The sequence below is a fragment of the Polypterus senegalus genome, chromosome 12, assembly GCF_016835505.1.
Source record: "Polypterus senegalus isolate Bchr_013 chromosome 12, ASM1683550v1, whole genome shotgun sequence".
Lineage (NCBI taxonomy): Eukaryota > Metazoa > Chordata > Cladistia > Polypteriformes > Polypteridae > Polypterus > Polypterus senegalus.
In genome coordinates, this window is record NC_053165.1 from 109,257,224 (window position 1) to 109,278,269 (window position 21,046).

At 41.1% G+C, this 21,046-nt stretch overlaps 1 long non-coding RNA gene across 1 annotated transcript; it reads right to left on the minus strand.

The window, feature by feature from the left end:
- Positions 1 to 9,120: 9,120 nt before the first annotated feature.
- Positions 9,121 to 11,847, minus strand: LOC120541523. The gene is made up of 3 exons (XR_005636020.1): positions 11,702 to 11,847; positions 11,122 to 11,212; positions 9,121 to 9,432 (listed from the first exon to the last, which is right to left on the minus strand). It is a non-coding gene; the product is annotated as an uncharacterized LOC120541523 (long non-coding RNA).
- Between the last annotated feature and the right edge of the window lie 9,199 nt (positions 11,848 to 21,046).

Here is a 21,046-nt window from a genome sequence, read left to right on the forward strand (position 1 = left end):
ATCAGGCCCCTGTAGACCCCTGCAATGGGCATGGTGATTTCAAGCTGGCATTTTTAATGTCGATTTCATGAGCAATCTTTAAAGTTAATTTCACACTGTACATTTTTTATTGTTTATTTGATGCATTCATTTTTTGCAAGGGTGGCGCAGTGCTGCTACCTTGCATTAATGAGCATCACTAAAGGCTCCCACAACACTGTTCGGGACCACGCAGGTTAGGAAATGACTGACTCGTGACTTTTTGTTAATTTTACACTCATACGTTTTATTGTTAATTTCATATTTTGGGTTTTAAATGTTCGTTTCATGCCATCACATTTTGTTAATTCCATGCTCTTAACTTCTAGCGCTAATTTCATGCCTTCACTTTCTGTTAATTTTACCATCACTTTATATGGCTCATTTCATTCTCTGAATTTTTAATCTTCATTTTATGCCGTCACTTTTTGCTACGTTTCTGCACATTTTGCACTCTTTTTTCATTCTGAGCCACCATAGGAAAGAACCTACTTCATTTCCTATGCAATGTCTGTATTTATAAAACATTTCCGTAAGAAAGCTTGGTAGATATTAGGCAAAGTTTCCACCACCTGTAAGTCCTAAACACTCTTTTTTGCTGTTTGCATTTTTGCAACTCCAGGAGGCAGGGAGACCTTTGCAAAGGACAAGAGAACGCAGGCAGACAGGATGGTTTCAATTCTTTATTTCAGTAGGGTCTCCTCGATCTTTCTTAGTATCTGGATGCATTTTGCATATTCCCTTCATTCCTGTGAAGCTTTCTTCTGGTAACTCCTTTCATTACTTGCACATCCTAAAGATGCGCCATGATGTCTCTGTCTTTCGCCCGATATCACCTTCCAATTCTTATTGCTTGCTATTTGGCTTACATCACCTACCTATTAATAGTGTAATGCTGTACAATGCCTGCCAGTACTGACCCAATAGGTTCATGCTCATTTTATTCTCTTTTAGTAGCTTGCTATCCTTAAATGGACTGCTAGCTTTAAGCCACACAAAGAGAAAAATGTGTGACGCCCCTGCCATTGATGATGTAATGCCAGCTCATACTTTGGTGAGTTCTCTGACTGATGTAACTCATCCAGCGCTGGTGAACAGCCCTCCTTTCAAAGTTGCTGTCCCCATTGGCCACTTCCAACATCTTTGTAACAGTGCACAAACTCTCTGAAACAGCAAGGTGGTCTTTTCTTCTGCTTTGATCATGCAGCTGGTGATGAGCAAACATCAGTAGGGACTGAGAGAGCTGTGTTGGCAGATGGCGCACCAGAGATGTTATGTGCTGCACTCGCAGGTAGCACAACAGGGGTGTTAGGTGTTGCGCTGTCAATCAGTGCAGCAGGAGTGTTTGATGGTGCACCACTAGTCTGTGGTTTCTTTTCCCCAGTGAGATGGTAAGGGGCCAACTGGTTGCAGTACACCACTACTGCCTAGTGCCCTACCTTTACCTGGTACACTACCTCAGATAGCCTGGCGAGGATAATACAGAAACTGTGCCAGCCTTTGGCCCATTTAGGGCACAGTCCCACATTTTTTACTGAGGGTTGTACAGCCATACCAAGTTGCCAGTGAGGTGTGGGTATCAAGTGGCATAAGCCATTTTTATTTTTCCCAATCACTAGAATCCTTTTGATGATTTCAAACTAGTATGTCGGCAATCTCCAGACTGCGCTACAAGTCCTGCACATACTGAGACCACGGAGTAATGTTTATATCGCACTCAGGGGGCATCCCATAGTCAAAGTTACAAGAGTATACTCCCGCCCGAAAATTGGTTTGGTAGGTGTGAACCCAGTGGACTCCTGGACAGCAGAACGATAAGCCCAAAGCATGGCGGGGTGTTGGTCCCCTTGTCCCCAACCCATCCTATTACCTCTGAACCCACTTGTGACTTACCAATGATCTCATCCCTAGGTGAAATTCATTAAGCTGCATTATACAACAAGTGCCTAAACTGTGAGTTCTTACTTCAGAGAATACCACAACATTTTTGTTCTTAAAAACTGCCAATTTGATCTTCAGCTAAACAATACCTATAGATAATGGTAATATAATAAACATGGTGCCAATTTTATTTTGTAGCACATTGTATCATTTTAATAAACGTAACTGTAAATTTTGCATGTGGTAAAAGTAAGTTGGGGTGGCATGGTGGTGCAGTAGTAGCGCTGCTGCCTCGCAGTAAGGAGACCTGTGTTTGCTTCATGGCCCCTTCGTGCGTGGAGTTTGCATGTTCTCCCCGTATCTGTGTGGGTTTCCTCCCACAGTCCAAAGAAATGCAGGTTAGATGTACTGGCGATTCTAAATTGTCCCTAGTGTGTGCTCCCTGCGGTGGGTTGGCACCCTGCCCAGGGTTTGTTGCAGCCTTGCGCTGTGTTGGCCGAGATTGGCTTCAGCAGATCCCCCGTGACCCTGTGTTAGGATACAGCAAGTTGGATAATGGATGGATGGAAAAGTAAGTTGACCCCTATATTTATTACTACCTGCTGTTAAAATGGAGAGCTGTGTGTGTAGGGTCTGATTCTGTCCACAAGTCCATTGCTCTGAGGGTGCAGGGAAGGAGTGCGAGTCTTGTGAATACAGAGGTGCTGACATACCTCTTGGATTAGTTCTGGCTCAAAGTCTCAACCCTAGTCACTGTACAGATCCTCATGTGCACCAAAATGGCAGAACCTCGCCTCTGTGTGCCTCATAGCACAGGTGGTCCAGCTCTGATCTGGGCTTGCTTACTACCTCAGGCCACTTTGTATGGTAGTACCATAGCAACAAGGATATGATAATTCCTGGCATCTGTGATTGGAAAGGGGCAGAGAATGTCCTCAGCCATCAGAGGATGGGACCTCTGCAGGTGATGCAGTTGTCACAGCAGCAAATGAACAACTCAACATCCTGTCTGTGGCCTGTCCAGTAGAACTGTTGTCTCAGCCACTGCAGTGTCTTAGTGTCCTACCCCTGGTGATCCATGTAACGCCTGAAGGACTTGGCAACGTAGGTGTGGCACCAGCAGTTGTAAATTTTGGCAGCCTGGAAGAGGGCTTTTCCCATCTTCGTTAAAGCAGTCCATCCTGGAGCTCCAAACTGTCCCATTGTGGGCCCATAAGGTATTACATTAGCCCATAGTGGGCATTGTCCTTCTGCTATCTAATCCCTCAAATGCAGTCAATTCTGGGTCTTGCTCCTGTGCCTTCTGGAATTTAATTGTGCTGATGTGGTGCACTGTGTTCAGCTTTTTAAGTTTCTCTTGTACAACATAGCATTCAGGGAGGGTAGCATGTTGTTGATCGGCCCTGGCACAGTGACAGCACTTTTTTCGGAAACAAGGTCTTCAAGAAAGGGCATCACCATTGGAGTATTGATATCTAGCTCTGTGCTTTCCAACAAAGTTATACTCCTGCAGTGCTTCTATCCACCTTATCACCTGACCCTTGGCTCTTTGAAATTCAGAAGCTTGGTCAGCTAGGTGTGGTCTCTCCATAAAGTGAACTGGCGCCAGTAAAAAGGTATGGTTGCAAGTGCCACAGACCACAGATCACTGCCGGGAGTTTCTGGTGTGTTACACATTAACTTTACTGTGGTCATTTTAGGCAGCAGCTATAGTAGCTGATCACCCACTCTGTCTCTCCTTCCGTCTGGGACAGGACTGCTCCAGTGCCCGGATTAATTGTGTCTGTGTCCAGAACAAGTGGTGCCTTTGTGTCTGGACAGGCTAAAACAGGTGCAGTGATAAGGGCCTCCTTCAGTCAACAGAGTGCAGTCTCGCATTCTTCCCAACAGCCACTGTGCAAGTCCAAGGATCTAAGCAGCTGGAGCCACTTAAAATGATCCAAGGCATTGTCTATATGAGGTGGTGCATAAAAGGCCAGCTTTGCCCCAGCATTTAAACTTCCGGTAGTCAATAAGAAAGTGCCAACTGCCATCGTTTTTTTCTTGACAAGGGTTGCTGGAGCTGACCACAGCCTTGATGACAGTTCAATCACGCCAGCTTCAACCATTTCCTGGATCTTTCCTTTGGCGATCTGACATTTAGCGATTTTACCAGCATTACCTGATGTGATGCTGAACCAGATCTTTTTTTTTTGTTTCAGTCCTCATCACTAGCAGCGAAGGTGTCCAAATGTTCTTCCAGGAATAGGCGAAGCTGTTGGTTTTGGTGTTCTGACAAATCAATATGCTGCACTGCCATAGAGATAGGACAGCTGTACTGGTAGTGGTGGATGGTCAGGTGTTAGGGCTGGCCTAACAGTGGTGCTATCCTTTAGCTTTTCTGAGATAGACGAATGCCACTGACAGGCTTCCATGCCAGCAGTGCAGATCCGTTAGGAACCTGTTGATGGCTGTGGTTGTGATGTGATCCCAACAACTGGTATTCTGCTCCTGCACAGATGTAGCTTTCCTTTTCCAAAGTCCAGAACCACTCTGTATGCTGCCAAGTAATCTGCTCCAAGGATGCACTGATCTTGAACTGGAGGCAGCCAGAATTCCTGTTCAAACCGGTAATGCTCAATTGCAACTTGTAACCATTTTTTACCCAAAACCCAAATTTCTTCTCCTTTGACCATGCTCTGTCTCTGGCAGCAGCCCTGCTCTCAACAAATAGTTGGTGGAACCAGTGTTTGGCAGGGCTTCAAATGAGACAGATTCTATTTGGCAGCAAAGGCGAGGGCTACTCAAAGAATCCAGGCGGCCACCGGTGAAAACATTCTTTTGTGGAGGACTGGGGTAATGGGGTGATGCCTCTCATCGCATTGGCCTTCTTAAGTTTTTCAACTGACTGTGAACGAGGTTCTGGGCATATCCGAGCCTTGTGGCCCTTCTTGCGGCATCACCAACACCTAATTTCAATTCCACCCGGGGGAGTAAATGCTAACATTAATTTTATTTTAATTTTTTTCATTTTTATTACTATTTAATTTAATATTGTTTCTTTGTATCTGTATACTGCTGCTGGATTATGTGAATTTCCCCTTGGGATTAATAAAGTATCTATCTATCTATCTATCTATCTAATTTTCTACTGGGTGGCAGTCTCCTTCATGTCCGTGTTTTGTATTTCCCTCATTCCGTGTCCAGGGAGGATATTGTGGTTTGTCGGGTGGACACAAGACAGCCTCAACCCTTTCAGCTTCTGCGAGTGCTGCACTGAGGCTCCTGAGTGCTATTAGATGGATGTGCTGTTGGAGCTTCAGGGGAGCCAGTGCCCTATGGAGCTTTTGAAGTTCAAGCTTCTCTTGCAGATCTTCAGGAAACTCTAGGCATCCTTGACAGGTAGGTGACAAGATATGCAGTGGCAGGGCTCAGACCTTCTTTTGGCTGTTTCTTTGGTTAGTTGTTAGGGCAGCCTAGATGTGTTCTGGCACATTCCTTTGCCCAAACTTCCTGACAAGCATTGTCACCAATGCAGTCAAGTCTCCCTAGTCCTCTGGGCGGATATCTAGCAATGCACTTGCTACTTCTCCTTCTAAGTGCACTGCCATTGTTTTCTTGTCCCGTTTATTGTGGGGAGTGGATTTCCCACATCATCTGACCATAGTACCTGAGTAGATGAATCTCTGTCTGTGTAGCTGCAGCAGTAAAAAAAAAAGTCTCTTGGTTGTCTCTGTCAATAACTCAGAAGAGCCCAGCGAGTTCATTTTGGGTTGGCAAGTTGGAATATAGGTCCTCTCAAGGACCCGCTACTGCCGCCAATGAAATCCAGTGCGATGCCTGCCAGCGCTGACCCAGTGGCCTCATGCTCATTTTATGCTCTTTTAATAGCTTGCTGTTCTTAAAAGGACTGCTAGCTTTAAGCCTTACAAACACAGTGTGACTTTGCAGAGTTGCTGTGTTATAGACGCCTCTGCCGTTGGTGATGTAATGCCAGTTTATACTATGGAAGATAAAAATTTATCTATTAGCATAAAATAGACATAAGAGTAATTAACTGCTTCTAAAACATTAGATTAAGCATGAATTAGAATGTCAAGCAAATAAGATAAGTCAAGCAAATGGTTAACTAAAAAAATCAGTCATATTGCATTATTTTTTTAAAGCTTGAGGCAGAATTGCTAGTGTGGGAAAGGACAGGACAGGTCAGGACAGGACAGGAATGACCTATAGAAACTGCCTGTGCACCTGTGTGGTCAAGATAGCAAGCTAAAAAAAGGTCGCCGTGGTAGACATGTGAGAAACCAGCTGGAGTAGTGAATCAGCAAAAAGACAGCAGAAGGCTTTTGCTATAAACAAGGTCAAAATGATGAAATGCATGAAAGTGAAATTAGTATATTCAGGCACTAGCATAAATGAATATAGAAGAATATATTAGAAATTAACTTTAGTGCAGAAATTAAGGCAAGTCAAGCATACCGAGCAAATGATTAAATAAAGGCATATGCCATATTTCTTTTTAATTAAAGCTTAGCGTTGGGCATCAGACAAACCAGCTTAAAAGTCCGAGAAAGAGGAAGTGACGAGAGGAAAGGCCATAAATGGAAGAACGTCTTTACTGGCCTTGGCCAGTAAAAGAAATAAGCAAAAACAGAAACTAAAAATGGACAATAGACAGAGAAATAACGGAGGCCCAGCTGCAGGGGAAGTCAAGAGATAATAATGTTTCTCATGAGAACCCGAGAAATTGGCCGGACAGGTGTAGAAGGGAGTCAGAGAAAAACAGCAAATGAGCTAATTGAGTGAGGTCGGAGTGATAAGAAATTATTATATAAACTTTGATTGCAGAACTGTTCGGGGCTCAGCTCAATTTGGCCGTATTGGGTTGAGTCCGTGTTATTATTTGTGTTGTTTTATTGCAATAAAGCTTTAAAACTCTGTTTGCCTATCCTGTGTCCTAATAGCCTTCATTTTCAAGTAAAAAGCCTTCTGGTGACAATTTTTCGACATGACAATACTTTGGTGACTCATCCTTGGTTAATGTAACTTGTCCAGCACCATTGCAAACAATAACGTTTATGTCTTTAATATGTCATGTTTATGGAATACTGAGTAGTCCTGATACTTGTGAGTGAGAAACATCTTAGTAAATTACTGTTTTGGTTTTCAGCGAGGAGAAGAGCAGATACTGTAGTTCTTTGGATTAATAAGCTTACAGTTGAAATGAAAGCTATCCTTTCTAATAAAGGGTAACACCGTTTGTATTACTTGGACAATGTCAGGGAGGGTCAAGTGGGTGGTGCACATGCCTGGAGGAAAGTCTAAACAGATACACAGATACGAGGAGAAATCCATCCAGACAGTGACCCGGGTGAGAGATTCACACTGCCAGCTTGAGTTGCCAGGTGGCCAACAGATCATAAAAGAATAACAAAAAACCACTAGAAATGTGTTCACTTATTTCAGCATACACATTACACAGGCAATTCCTGGGCTGGGATCTCAACCTCAACCTGGGCATTAGGCCACCACGATTCCAACAGCCCCAGGCAACTGTCTTCACTGCTCCCTGCTGTGAAATGGAGCACTTCTGGTCCTGAGTGCAAGTGATTTTATCATATTGACAATTTGATTCTCTTAGTATCCATTACTTTGTCTTTGTTCACACATTTTCAACCATACTCTTCACAGGTAAATTTCAAGGACAGCATGCTGTTGGAAACAGGGCTCTGGTGCATGACAAAACTAATCTTCAATGTTAAGTAATTAAAAATGTGTAAATCGGTACTTATGCATTAATTGCAATCAAATGACCTATTCTTTTGTTCACCATCTCACAATAGTGACACTCAAATATGAAAATATTTGCGTTCCACTACAAAGGTTCTGAATTACAGAGATTTGTACTTTGGAATTTTTCATTTGTGGCCCCGTGAACATGTGAACATATAACCAACCAACACACCACTTTCTACAATGGACTGTTGTTTTGTATATCATCTCGCAATACTGACACTGGAATATAAGGATACCTGTCATGCACTACACATATAGTAAAATACAGAACATTTTACCATGGAAGTTGTAATTCCTGGCCCTTGTAACATGGAAAATATGAGCATTTGGTCAATATGCACACCACATTCGGCTACACTGCAATGGACTTAATAGTTTTCCTTTAACACCTTTTCGCACAGAGCACAGTAGGTGAAAATGCTTTGCAAGATGTTTCAAGGGAAAAGTAAAAAAAATACCAGAATTAGTACAAGAAATACCAAATATAATAAAGAACAAATCAACGTACAGTTATATAATCAGATTTTCAATCCTAATTAGGGACTCTACTCAGTTTGTAAGTCTGATTTTTTATATTAATTTTATTGTAATCATTTGAAACAAATCAATTTGTACAAAAAGTAGGAGTGAGAACAAGTTGACCCCCACCCCTGAGAGAGACAGCAAGGCCGACGGAGTAAAGGTTAAGGCTTGTAAACATACCTAGACTGAGGAGTTTGATAAGCCATTGGAGACGAATGGAGAAGAAAAAGAAATGTGGAAACAATTGCTTCCTCGGTGCTTTAAGATCTTATTCTAAGATCTTATTGATTAGATCCTGCCATGTTTTGAAAAAAATCTGCACAGATCCTCTGAGTATTTGATTTTTTCCAATTTCAAATAGTATAAAACATCGGTTTCCCACTGACAGCTAAGAGTCTTCCAGTTTAGCAAAATAAGTCCGCGTGCCAAAAGTGTAGTGAATGCAATCCCAGTTTGTTTGTCCTTCTCCACTTTAAACCCATCTGGAAGAACCCCAAACACAGCTGTTAATGGGTTAGGAGGGATTGTGACACCAAGGCTGTCTGAAAGGTAATTAAACATTTTGGTCCAGAATGACATTATTTCTTGGTTTCTAATTTATTTCTGTGGGAAAGATATGAAATAAATAATCTGTCCTCTTAAGAAGGCCTTTAGAGTTTCCCCAGAGTATTCCTGCAGAGACCTATGATGATGTATTTGTCTCTAGGAAGAAACTGATTTGTTTGAATAGAAATTCTGTACAATTCTCGTCTGCTAATAGAAGCGGGTTAAGACGCTATCTGCGAGGTGACTGTGTGGGGCATAATGACTTTAGCTTCAAGATCAGAGGTGCATGGTCAGAAACAACAAGAGCATTGTACTTGCAAGACTTAAATTGTAGGCAAGAAATTATCAATGTATAAAGAAATAATCAGTTCTTGAGTAGCAATGATGTACTGGTGAGTAGAAAGAACATGTTCTTGAGTTTGGGTTTAGAAACCATAAATTTTTGATTTTAATGAGAAATCACATTCAAAATCCAGAACTCCTGCTGGTGAGATGTTAGAAAACAATATATATACTGTATATCCTGGCCTTCCAAGGCCAATGAACTGCCCAGTCCTCACTGGGATTTCTACCAATCATTAAGGTGTTTAAGTTGTTCCTTGTTGTTTTTAGGTTTTGTCCTGGAAGATCTGACCTTGTGGGTGTCTTGCACAGTTTGATGGTCCACATTTCTTCCCACATCACAAGCCGCTCCACAGTAATTTGATTAGACGATGGTGGTGCCAAAATGCCACCACACAAAAACAGAAAAGAAAACAGAGAAAATTAGATGTTAGTAATTCTTGCAGTCCAAGACGTGTACGATATTCAAACGCACATACTATATAGATACTATTCCAGATTTCTGGAAAATGGTTCGCCTCACCACTTTCTATAATGCAGTAAACAAACTAGTGTTTGATTTTAGATTACAATTGTGAATACAAGGGCCACCCCAGAATATAAAAAGGATCATGATTTATAGCTTCATAAAACATTTATAGTATCCATCCATCCATCCATTATCCAAACCGCTATATCCTAGCTACAGTGTCACAGGGAGCCAATCCCAGCCAACACAGGGCGCAAGGCAGGAAAGAAACCCTGGGCAGGGTGCCAGCCCACTGCAGGGTACACACCAAGCACAAACTAGAGACAATTTAGGATCACCAGTCCACCTAACCTGCATGTCTTTGGACCACACAGACACAGGAAGAACATGCAAACTCCACGCAGGGAGGACCTGGGAAGTGAACCCAGATCCCCTATCTGCGAGGCAGTAGCACTACCCACTGCGCCATCGTGCCGCCCCATTTATAGTATTTTAAAGTAAATTCTAAACAACATAGGTATCCAGTGCCAAAATTGAAGAGATGTGCTCAGATTTTACTGTTTTAAAATTATAAATGCTGCTTTCTGAACTCACTGAAGCCCATTAAGGTCTATCTTAAGTAGTCATATTTTCTGGGGGTGCACTACAGTGATGTAGTTGGATAAATAAAAGTGCGAGTTCATTTCTCATGTTGTAATGTTATAAGAGGTCAAACGTTTGCAATGTTTCACTGAAAACTGCAGTTCTAGTAATATGGTTAATGTCCATAAAAATGGACATTAAAACACCTAAATTCTTTGCTTCCAAAGGCGAGCTTCAAAAGGGCGACCTCAATTGAGCGCGGCGAATAAAGGTGTTCATAGATAATTTAGTTCAAATGGCTCTGGAATATGTGAAGAGCAACAAAGGTGCAGATCTACTTGTAGTCGAAGGCTACACATTCAGAAAAGAGAAAACTATCAATGGGAAACACATCTGGAAATGCACTGAATATAGGATTAGAAAATGTTCGTCTCGTTATCATACCAAAAATGGATTATTCGTCAAGAGACCATCTACGCACAACCATGTTCCAGATGTGGCGAAGATCGAAACAGGGAAAGCAATAGTGGACATCAAACAACGAGCAACTTCTTGCTTTCGCCTTTTTATACGTTCAATCATTGCCTTTATCTAATACATTTTCTGTAATAATTTTGTTGCGTTTGCCTTTATTCGCTACGCCCAATTTTGAAGCTCGCCTTTATTTACGCGCCCTTGTTGAAAGATACCATCAAGTTTACTTCTAAGATCCTCACTTTTTCAAATTTTTGACAGCTATCTTTTTTTCCTTGTTTAGCTTGAGGAAATTAAAACTCATTCATTCATAAATATAAGTGAAACACTGGATCAGTGGGCACAGAAGGTCACATGCATGGATGAAGCTAAAGCTGTGTGGTAGTTCGAGATATGCAGGAGCATGCAGATTGAAAACAACAAAGGGCCCCGATCAGATCACTTGGGTTACCCTATATACAATATCATGGTTTCCCAAACTACAATCGCTACAAGTAACAAAGAATTTCTACCTGTTAAACAAGGTTGGAATCCGTTCAAGACACTGCCAGAGAGATTGGCGAAGATGATTTAGGAGAATACCGTTGTCTGTCATGTCAAATGCTGCACTCAAGACAAAGAGAACAAGGGTCGACATATTCTCCATGTCAGTATTAACGTGCAAGTTATGTACTATTTGAACCAACGGACTTTCTGTGATCTGGTCTAAGACCTGACTGAAAATTATCAAGACTAGAATGTTTACTCAAATTTTGCAATTATTTGTTAAAACATAAATTTTCTACAATTTCACTTGAAAAAGGCAGGTTGACATTTAGGACTAAAATTGTCAAAGACAGAAGCATGTAGATTATTTTTCCAGAGACAGGGTTTAACTACTGCAGTCTTTAGAGAATCTGGGAAGATCTCTATCTTATGACGAGTTAACGACAATCCTGTCCTCTGCCTGCAGCTACAAGCAAATCATAAACACAGAATGACATGAGAAACCCTTGGATACAAACTCACAAGATAGACTTAATGACAATAACTTTGAATATGTCTTAAATTTGTATCAATGTAAACAAAAATCCATAAAACATTTCTACATACTGACGATGCTTTCAAAGCCAAAATGAGATGAACTTTTAAAGTTAAAGGAGCAAGACAAACCACCCCACAACAGACTCTAGCTGCAGACCTCCAGACGCCGGCATAGACATATATAGGTAGACGCCGCATTCACTGTGCTGCTCAGTCGTGCATCAGCCATATTGCGAGTGGCAAAAGTGCCATATAAACTAATACAGGTAGACGTGGAAACCGGGTTTTCTGATGAAAAAACAATAACGTTTTAAACAGTATCGTTTACATACAACAGATTTTGGCTAATCGTTTACATGCAATTATTTATATCCATTTATACACTAATAATGGCAACTATTAAATAATAATAATTATTATCATTAAATAATTCCTCCTGTATAAGTAACATTTCTCGGATTGCCTTCTTCCATCTCCGAAACATTTCTAGACTTCGTCCTGTTCTTACGCAACACAGTACTAAAGTATTGGTTAATGCCTGAGTCACCTCACATATAGATTACTGTAATGCTATTCTATCTGGCATCCCACAAAAACGTATCCATCGCTTACAATTTATTCAAAATTCTGCTGCCAGGATAATAACCTGCTGTTCCAAATCCACTGAACATACTACACCTATTCTCTCTCAACTTCACCGGCTCCCTGTTAACTACAGAATACAATACTAAATACCGCTCTGAACATTTAAAGCTCTCCACAGCCTCACTGATCTCCTACAGACTGACACTCCTCTCGCTCTCTCAGATCCTCATCTGCAGTTCTACTTTCTGTACCACACATCAGACTCTGTGCCATAGGAGCTCGAGCGTCTCTCATAGTGCTCCTCAACTCGGGAATTCTCTTCTGTCTCATGTACGTCAGTTCAATTCAATAACACATTTTAAAACTGCCCTCAAAACTTATCTTTTTAAACTGGCATACCAATTGTGAATTTTGCACTGTTACTGCCAGGTATCTTTGTTTGTTTGCTAATTATTGCTGTTTGATTTAGCCTTCTCTTGTTTTAATTTTACTAATGTTGTTTAGTTTTATTGTAAGGTGACCCTGAAATGTAATCCCCCGGGATCTGGTTTGGACCGTACAGCGGTTTGTACAATCCCAAGCAGCACATTATTCATTACTTCACTCCACAGCAGTGCCATTCGCAATATGGCGGCGACGTTGACGTACGATGCTGCTGGTCATGCGGCGTCTAATAATTCTATGTCTATGCTCCGGAGGTCTGCAGCTGGACTCATCTCAGAAAAACATGTACTTTCCGTTTCCTTCTAGTCTGTGGCTCAGCTTGATGACATCATTAACCAAAGACAGGCTTGTTCTTTAAGTAGAATTAATACTGAGCATCACCACTAGATGGTGCTAATCTATTACTTTATTTATATCAACTCAAATGTTCATCAGAACACCACCACTTCTGTAAGTCTAGAACACAGTCAATTAGCAAACCAGAAACTATTAAAAAGCGTGTTGGCCGGGTCAGGGACACAAGCTCAAGGTTTCAGATGAGTAATTCATCTACAAAAGTTCAGCTAATTCTATTTTAGTGAAGGAATTTAATTAATTTTACTGACCACACTTAAGTTCAACAGGCTGGTCTTTTGAGGGATGGATTACATATATTGTTCATTATATATTTGAAAAAGCCACAAAAGCTTAATGTGTTTAAGTTGAAGTATTCAGGAGGTATTCCAATTAGATTAGGTGGACTTTATTAACCTAGATGGAAATTTGTTTGCAGCAGGAAAGTACAAAAAAACAGAAGACATTGTTACAGAGATCCAATAGGTAAACAAAGAAAGACGATTTTTGACAACCAATTATTATTGCATAAACACACACTCAAGATCAATACAAAGAAGAATAATTACTTTCAACTGTACACAAAGTAATACGGCAGATTGTAACATTTAGTAGCATCCCTAACAGAATTTAAAATGCTTATAGCTCTAGGAATAAAGAGTTCTTAAACCAGTTGCTCTTTACCTTTTTGAAACTTAAATCTGCAACATCTGGAATTTAGAGTGAAGAGGATGGGTATGGTCTGACTTTCTCTCTAACCGGTTTGCAGTACATTTCAGATATGGTGTGTTGTGAACCAATCATTTTTGCTGCAATTTTTTAGAATGTTGTTAAGATGATTTGTATTCTTATTGAGGAGGTTGGAAAACCTACAGATAAAAGCATATGTAACAATGGATTCAATAAAGGACTTCTAAAAGAATGCTATTATGGTTTTGTCCACTTTAAAACATTTGAGTTTTCTAAGAAAGAAAAGTTATAACTGCTTTTTTTTTCTTTTTCTTTTTTACAGATTTTGGCAGTGTTAAGATCAAAGTTAAGTTTGCTGTTTAAAAATTAAATCTTTTCATTTTCTGCATTGACAATAAGAATTTTACAAACATAGGACTGCCTCTCATGGCCACTTTTATGGGTCTTCATTTTTTCATAGTTCACTGTTCATTTGGTTTTCCTCCAGTTACATTCAGCTTTCTGACATCTGTTTTTAAGTTCAGCCACTCGGAGTGCCTCAGAGTTTTCCATGGTATTTTTATACTGGAAAACTTAAGCTGCAGCTCTCACCTTGGCATGAAACTTTTTCATCTACTGGTTATTTCTAAGATTAGGAAAAGCACTAAATTCAGATTGAAGATTTTTTTAGTAAACTTAGATGCTGCTGTGGCATCAAATTAACATTATTTACTAAGGTGCTGCTCTGTAGTTCTAGTCAGCAGTATTCTGGTGTCCAAAAAAACAAAACAAAAAAAAAAAACAAATCAACAACATCCATGACTTCCCTCGTGTCAATTTTTAATCTATCTGAAATTGCATTATGTGTAGGCTGGCTGATGTGCGGACCATGATGAAAAGAATACAGAAAGTTAATCAATTATCTTACTTTGGGGATTCACTGGCAGTCTACTTGAAAACTTATGTCATAAATTTGTTATTAATATAGACCAGTAACGGCGTACTGAACGATATTGTGCAGTGAATACACTTGATTTGAGCATTCCTAGTTTTCATCCTCTTTCTCTGTACGTTTAGCATGCGTTTGCTCAGAGGTTGATGCGCTCGCTGCTTACTGAGCAGATCTTTTCTCCACCCTAGCGGCCCGCTGCTTCTCTACTTTCGTCGGCATGTTTTCGCGTTAAAACTGATTGTTAGTTTTTGTGTTGCAATTACAGAGAACGTTTTCCTTAATTTTTCACTTATGCTGGCACTTAAGTCTTCAATCTGCCTCAAGAATGATTAGCGAAGGTGGTAGGGAATGAGAACGGCAACCATAGGCATGCACCGCACGGCCGCCCTGCTGAGCACTGCTGAGAGTTGATTGTACAATCAAATAAAATATAAATAATCACCCCGAAAGCGGATATTAAACGTCACGTAGTATACGTGTACCAAATTTCAAGTCTAAGGGTGAAACGGTTTGCGAGCTACAGGCGATTTAAAATCCTGGACAAACAAACGAACAGCCATGGTAGCGTATTATATAAGAAGATAGTATATCTGAGAATTCCTTGATGAAAGACACTGTGGACGCTAGGGGTTACTGTTACCCCTTAAACCCAACAGACAGACATGCAGGCTACAGGGTAAAAGCACCAAGAAGTATTTTTAATGCCTTTCGTTCTTCTATAGTGCCCTCCAAGCACTACAGCCTCAGCAGACAATCAAATAAACACAAGAAGCACAATATTCTTCTCTCTTTTTCTCCTCCATACCACCCAGCAAACTTTGCTCACCTCCACACGACTCTGGCTCGCTTGCTGGGTTTTCAGGAGCCCTTTATATATTCCCGGACCCGGAAGTGCTTCTGCTGTTTCATCCATGTGATCTGCTGGCACTTCCGGGTCAGAAAGTTTTTGATCAGCCCAGAAGTACTTTGGGGTTTCTGTCCTCATGATCCACTAGTATTTCAGGGCTCTCCGAGAACTTTGTCTCCTAACATCTTCCCACAGCGTCCCCTGGCAGCACCCACAGTACCCAGCAGGGCTGTGTTGCCAAACTCCATGTCCCATTGTGCACTGCAGGTATCTGGGGCACCGCTGCAGTCCAGGGAAGCTGCCATCTGACCTCTTGGGGAGGTCTTCCCCCATCCATCCATCTCTTACAACACATTATATTTCTGATGTCAATAAAGGATCAATATGAGAGAGTGTGAAACTAACTGAAAATGTTTGACAAGGTATTCAGAACATGTGAAAGTACCAACACTGGTATCTCATATTTTAAACAGTTTGGAAAATTTCTTTTTAAACCAAACACCTCTCTTACATCTTTTTCACATTGCTGATCCAATTATTATTCACAATGAAGCCATGTTTCACAAAGTATATTTTACTGTGCATGATAAGTGTGTGCTTGGTGTGTGGGTGTGTTTGTGTGTGTCCTGCGGTGGGTTGGCACCCTGCTCAGGATTGGTTCCTGCCTTGTGCCCTGTGTTGGCTGGGATTGGCTCCAGCAGACCCCTGTGACCCTGTATTCGGATTCAGCGGGTTAGGAAATGGATGGATGGATGATAAGATCATTAACAAAAAATGTCTTGCTGGTTGATGCTCGGATATTAAGTATGGCCATACTGAGGGGCTTAAAAAGAGCACAGCTGTATCAAGGGTTTTAGGGCAGCTTCAGTTATTGGCATTTATACTGGCATGTCCAGACTTTTGAACTAAACTACGATCTGACTGATCCACTGACTACCTGTCTGGAGGAGATAGAGTCTTGGATGAGGCTCAACTTCCTTCAGCTGAACAGTTCAAAAACAGAAGCCATCTTAGTAGGTACACCGCACCATCTCCGTTCTTCTACTATCACCAGTATCACTTTCTCTGGTCAAAATATCCCTCTTTCCACATCTGTTACCAATTTGGGTGTTATAATGGACTCACAACTCACCTTTGACAACACCTCTGTAAGTCATCTTATTACCACCTCAAGAACATCGCCATACTACGCCCAACAATCACCCTGGTAGATGCAGAGAAGCTTGTCCATGCCTTTGTCTCTTCCAGGCTGGATTACTGTAATGCGCTCCTCATCGGGATTCCCGGTAAGAACATCCAGAGACTTCAGTATATTCAGAACAGCACTGCCAGAATCCTGATGAGGGTGCGAAAGCACGATCACATCACCCCCATTCTGAAAACTCTTCATTGGCTCCCTGTCCAGCTCAGAATAGAGAACAAGGTCTCCCTTCTCACCCATCAGTGCATTTATGGACATGCCCCTCTTTACCTACAGGAACTTCTCACTCCTTATACTTCCTCACGTGCCCTCCGCTCTGTACACATAAACACCCTCCAAGTCCCCAGAACTAAGCTCAGCAGCATGGGTGACGGGGCTTTTTCATCTGTGGCGCCGAAGCTTTCGAATGCCCTCCCTGATTACCTGAGAGCTCCACAGTCGACTGACGTTGGTAAATGAAGCCTAAAAACTCATCTCTTTAGAAAGACGTTTTGTTAAAGTATTTTTTATAGACTCTTATTTTTGACTCTGTAGCACTTTGAGATTGCTAAAATAAAGTAAAGTGCAATACAAATAAAATGTATTATTATTATTAAAGTACGATCTGTTATTATAGTGCTAACAGTACATTTCATTTGCTAAACCCATTTCAAGTATATCTTATCCTTGCAGGGGTTTATGACTAACATTACACTGAAAGCTAGCTTGTCAAGTACAATGTATTGCCTTTATAGATGTTTTCGTAGAGGATCCTGGCATCTTAATTTACTTTGATCACATAAAATTGGTAAAAAAATAAATATTATTTTCATTCTCTACATTGTCGCGGTTATACTTTGAAAACATGACCAAGCACTATTTTCATCATACCATACATATCCTATCTACTCTCATCACAAATGTTGTGAGTGTTACATACCTTAAGGAGCACACCATGTCCTACTTTGGACCTTTCTGAGAACATCGTTTGGAGACTCAGGGGTGGCAGTTTGTTTTCTGAACCTGCGATTTCATCATACTGGTGTCACTCATTCCCAGTGAGACAATAGAATGAAGCAAAATGTCTCCTGTTCCAGATGTGGTATGTTACTGCAACTGGAATGTAGCTGCAAAGTATACAATAAACGATTGTTATACCTTGATGAATACATTCATTGTGAATATTTTGAGTGTTATGTTTAAAATGATTCACTTTGAAAAAAGTTAGCAAGTGGACGTATTTAGTTGAATGATGCACACAATCATTTCTATTTGAACATTCTTATGAATGAGAAGTTTCACCTTTCTCCAAGAATCTGCAGGATCGATGGTAGTGCCATTAGCTGTAATTCTGGGCAGTTGGCACTTCGAACCATCATGTTAATGGCCATTATCAAAAATGGAGGTGATCCATTAACAAATTGCTTCCATGAATTGGTTCGAGGCCCTTGGCAGAGCCAACTTTTACTGTTAAAAATGAGCCAAAGAATTTTTTCAGAAGTTACTGCTGCACTGCAAATTTTTCCACCAGTAAATAAAATGATAACAGTATTTGTAATAAGGTCTATGTTTAAGGGGCACATTTGTAGTGGAATACAGGAATTTTCTTATTCCAGTGTCATTATTGTGAGACGGTGTACAGCACAATTGAAAAGTCCTTGTAATTTAGCAGAATGTGGGGTGTTTGTGGGCCAAATGTTCACAGACACCATGTCCAAAGGGCCAAATGTAAAAAGTTAAATTCCTTCTAGTTCAGAAAATGTGTAGGGGAACACATGTACTGCGTTTTCATATTGCAATAGCATTATTGTGAGGTAATAATGATCCCACAGTACATAATGTTCTTCTCCAATAAAGCAGAATGTGGTGCGTCATTTGGTCAAATGTCAACAGGTGCCATGTTCAGTGGGCAACAAATAAGAAAAATTCCATAATAAAAATTTCCTGTAATTCAGCACTTTTGTAGTGCAATATAGGCGTTTTCATATTCCAGTGCCATAATTGTGAGACGATGTACAGCACAATAGAAAAGTGCCCTGAAATATAGCAGAATGTGGTGTGACATTTGGTTTAATATTCACACATTTCAAGTTTAAAAAGGCCAAAAAATAAATTCCACTGTAAAATGTATTGTAATTCAGGATATACGTAGGGGGACGCATTAACTTTCATATTCCTATTATTATTGTGAGACGGTGTACAAAAGAATAGATAAGGTGATAGCAACTGATGCATGCAATGTAGCATATGTTTTTTAAATACTTAACATTGAAAAATATATTTTTAGCGACACCTACTGACTAAATATGCGCAATACAGCAGATTTTAAGGTGGAAAGGCAAATCTGAATATGTAGCAGGCGAATAAGTAGCCAACTTCAGCCTCGTATTTTCCTCTTTGTGCTAATTTTAATGTAAAATATAGCACAATGCCGCATATTCTGACAGCGTTGTCCTGTTTGTGTGCATATAGGAAAACAATCCCAGTTAACAGGTTTGTCTAATGTTGACCTTTTTTTCTCTTAAATTCCACTGGCAGCCTACAGAACTTGCAGCTGATAACAGGGCAGCTGACGTCGTTCACGTTTTTCACCGCACAGTTACACTTCTTAAGGTACGGGACTTCAATGTGGGCGTGTCTTTGCGTCAGTCATCTTTTGTTTTGCGTGAGGATAAAGCTACCTGGTGTTATTGTCATTATGTCCTGCCGTGGACTGGCGCCTCGATCCAGAATTCGATCCCTGTCCTTGCATTCTATGCTAGCTGGAATGGGCTCCAGCAACCCCCGCGACCCTGTTCAGGACTGAGAAGGTTAGAAAATAACTGACTGCCCTTTTCTGATTTAAAATATCTTTCATATAATTTTGGCAGCGAAACATACCTTACTAACCCTAACGCACGATTTTTAAATAAGATAATTGCAGCGCCGCACATAAGGACAAGCTTCTTACAGTATGTGACATTGTTTGGGGTCGATTTAAAACTATAGTTAAAAAGGCTGAGTGGTACAGTGGTTATATATGTTGCCCTTGTTCCAATATACCAACTCGATATCACATTTAAAAGCGATCCGATTTGTGATTTAAAGAAATGCCGCTGTGAGTTCCTATAGCAACCCAGCCACATGGGATGCACAAACCAGTGTGTTTCTTCGGGCCGGTCCCAAGCCCGGATAAATGGGGTGGGTTACGTCAGGAAGGGCATCCGGTGTAAAATTTTGCTAAATCAACATGCAGACAACAATACAAATTTCCATACCGGATCGGTCAAGCCCCGGGTTAACAACGACCGACACCAGTACTGTTAGCCAACAGGGTGCTGGCGGAAATTGGGCTACAGTTGGCCAAAGAAGGAGAAGAAGAGGGGGCAGACATGTCCGGAGGCAGGAGGAGAGGTGGAAAATAAAGAGAGTGGAACTGAGGGTAGGAACTTTGAATGTTGGCAGTGTGACTGGTAAGGGGGAGAGTTAGCAGATATGATGGAGAGAAGGAAGGGTAATATATTGTGCGTGCAAGAGATAAAAATGGAAGGGAAGTAAGGCCAGGTGGATTCAAATTGTTCTATCATGGTATGGATGGGAGTAGAAATGGAGTAGGGTTATTCTGAAGGAACAATATGTCAGAGTGTTTTGGAGGTGAAAAGAGTATCAGACAGAGTAATGATTATGAAGCTGGAAATTGGAGGTGTGATGATGAATGTTGTTAGTGCATATGCACTGCAAGTTGGGAGTGCAATGGGGGAGAAAGAAGATTTTTGGAGTTAGTTGGATGAAGTGATGAACAGTGTACCCAAGGGACAGAAAGTGATGATTGGTGCGGATTTCAATGGGCATGTTGGTGAAGCGAACAGTGGAGACGAGGAGATGATGGTATGGTGCCAAGGAGAGGAATGAAGAAGGTCAAAGGACAGTGGATTTTGCCAAAAGGATGGACATGGCTTTGGTGAATACGTATTTTAAGAAGAGGGAGGAACATAGGGTTACGTACAAGAGTGGAGGAAGATGCACACAGCTAGATTACATCCTATGCAGAAGAGTCAATTTGGAGGAGATTGAAGACTGCAAAATGGTGGCAGGAGAAAGTGTAGTTAAGCAGCATAGGATGTGGTCTGTAGGATGATGTTGGAAATCAAGAAGAGGAAGAGAGTGAGGGCAGAGCCAAGGATCAAATGGTGGAAGTTGAAAAGGAAGACTGCAAGGTTGAGTTTAGGGAGGAGGTGAGACAGGCACTGGGTGGCAGTGAAGAGTTACCAGACAGCTGGGAAACTACAGCAGATGTAGTAAGGGTGACAGCAAGAAGGGTGCTTGGTGTGACATCTGGAAAGAGGAAGGAGGAAAAGGGAACCTGGTGGTGGAATGAGGAAATGCAGGAGAGTATACAGAGGAAGAGGATGGCAAAGAAGTGGG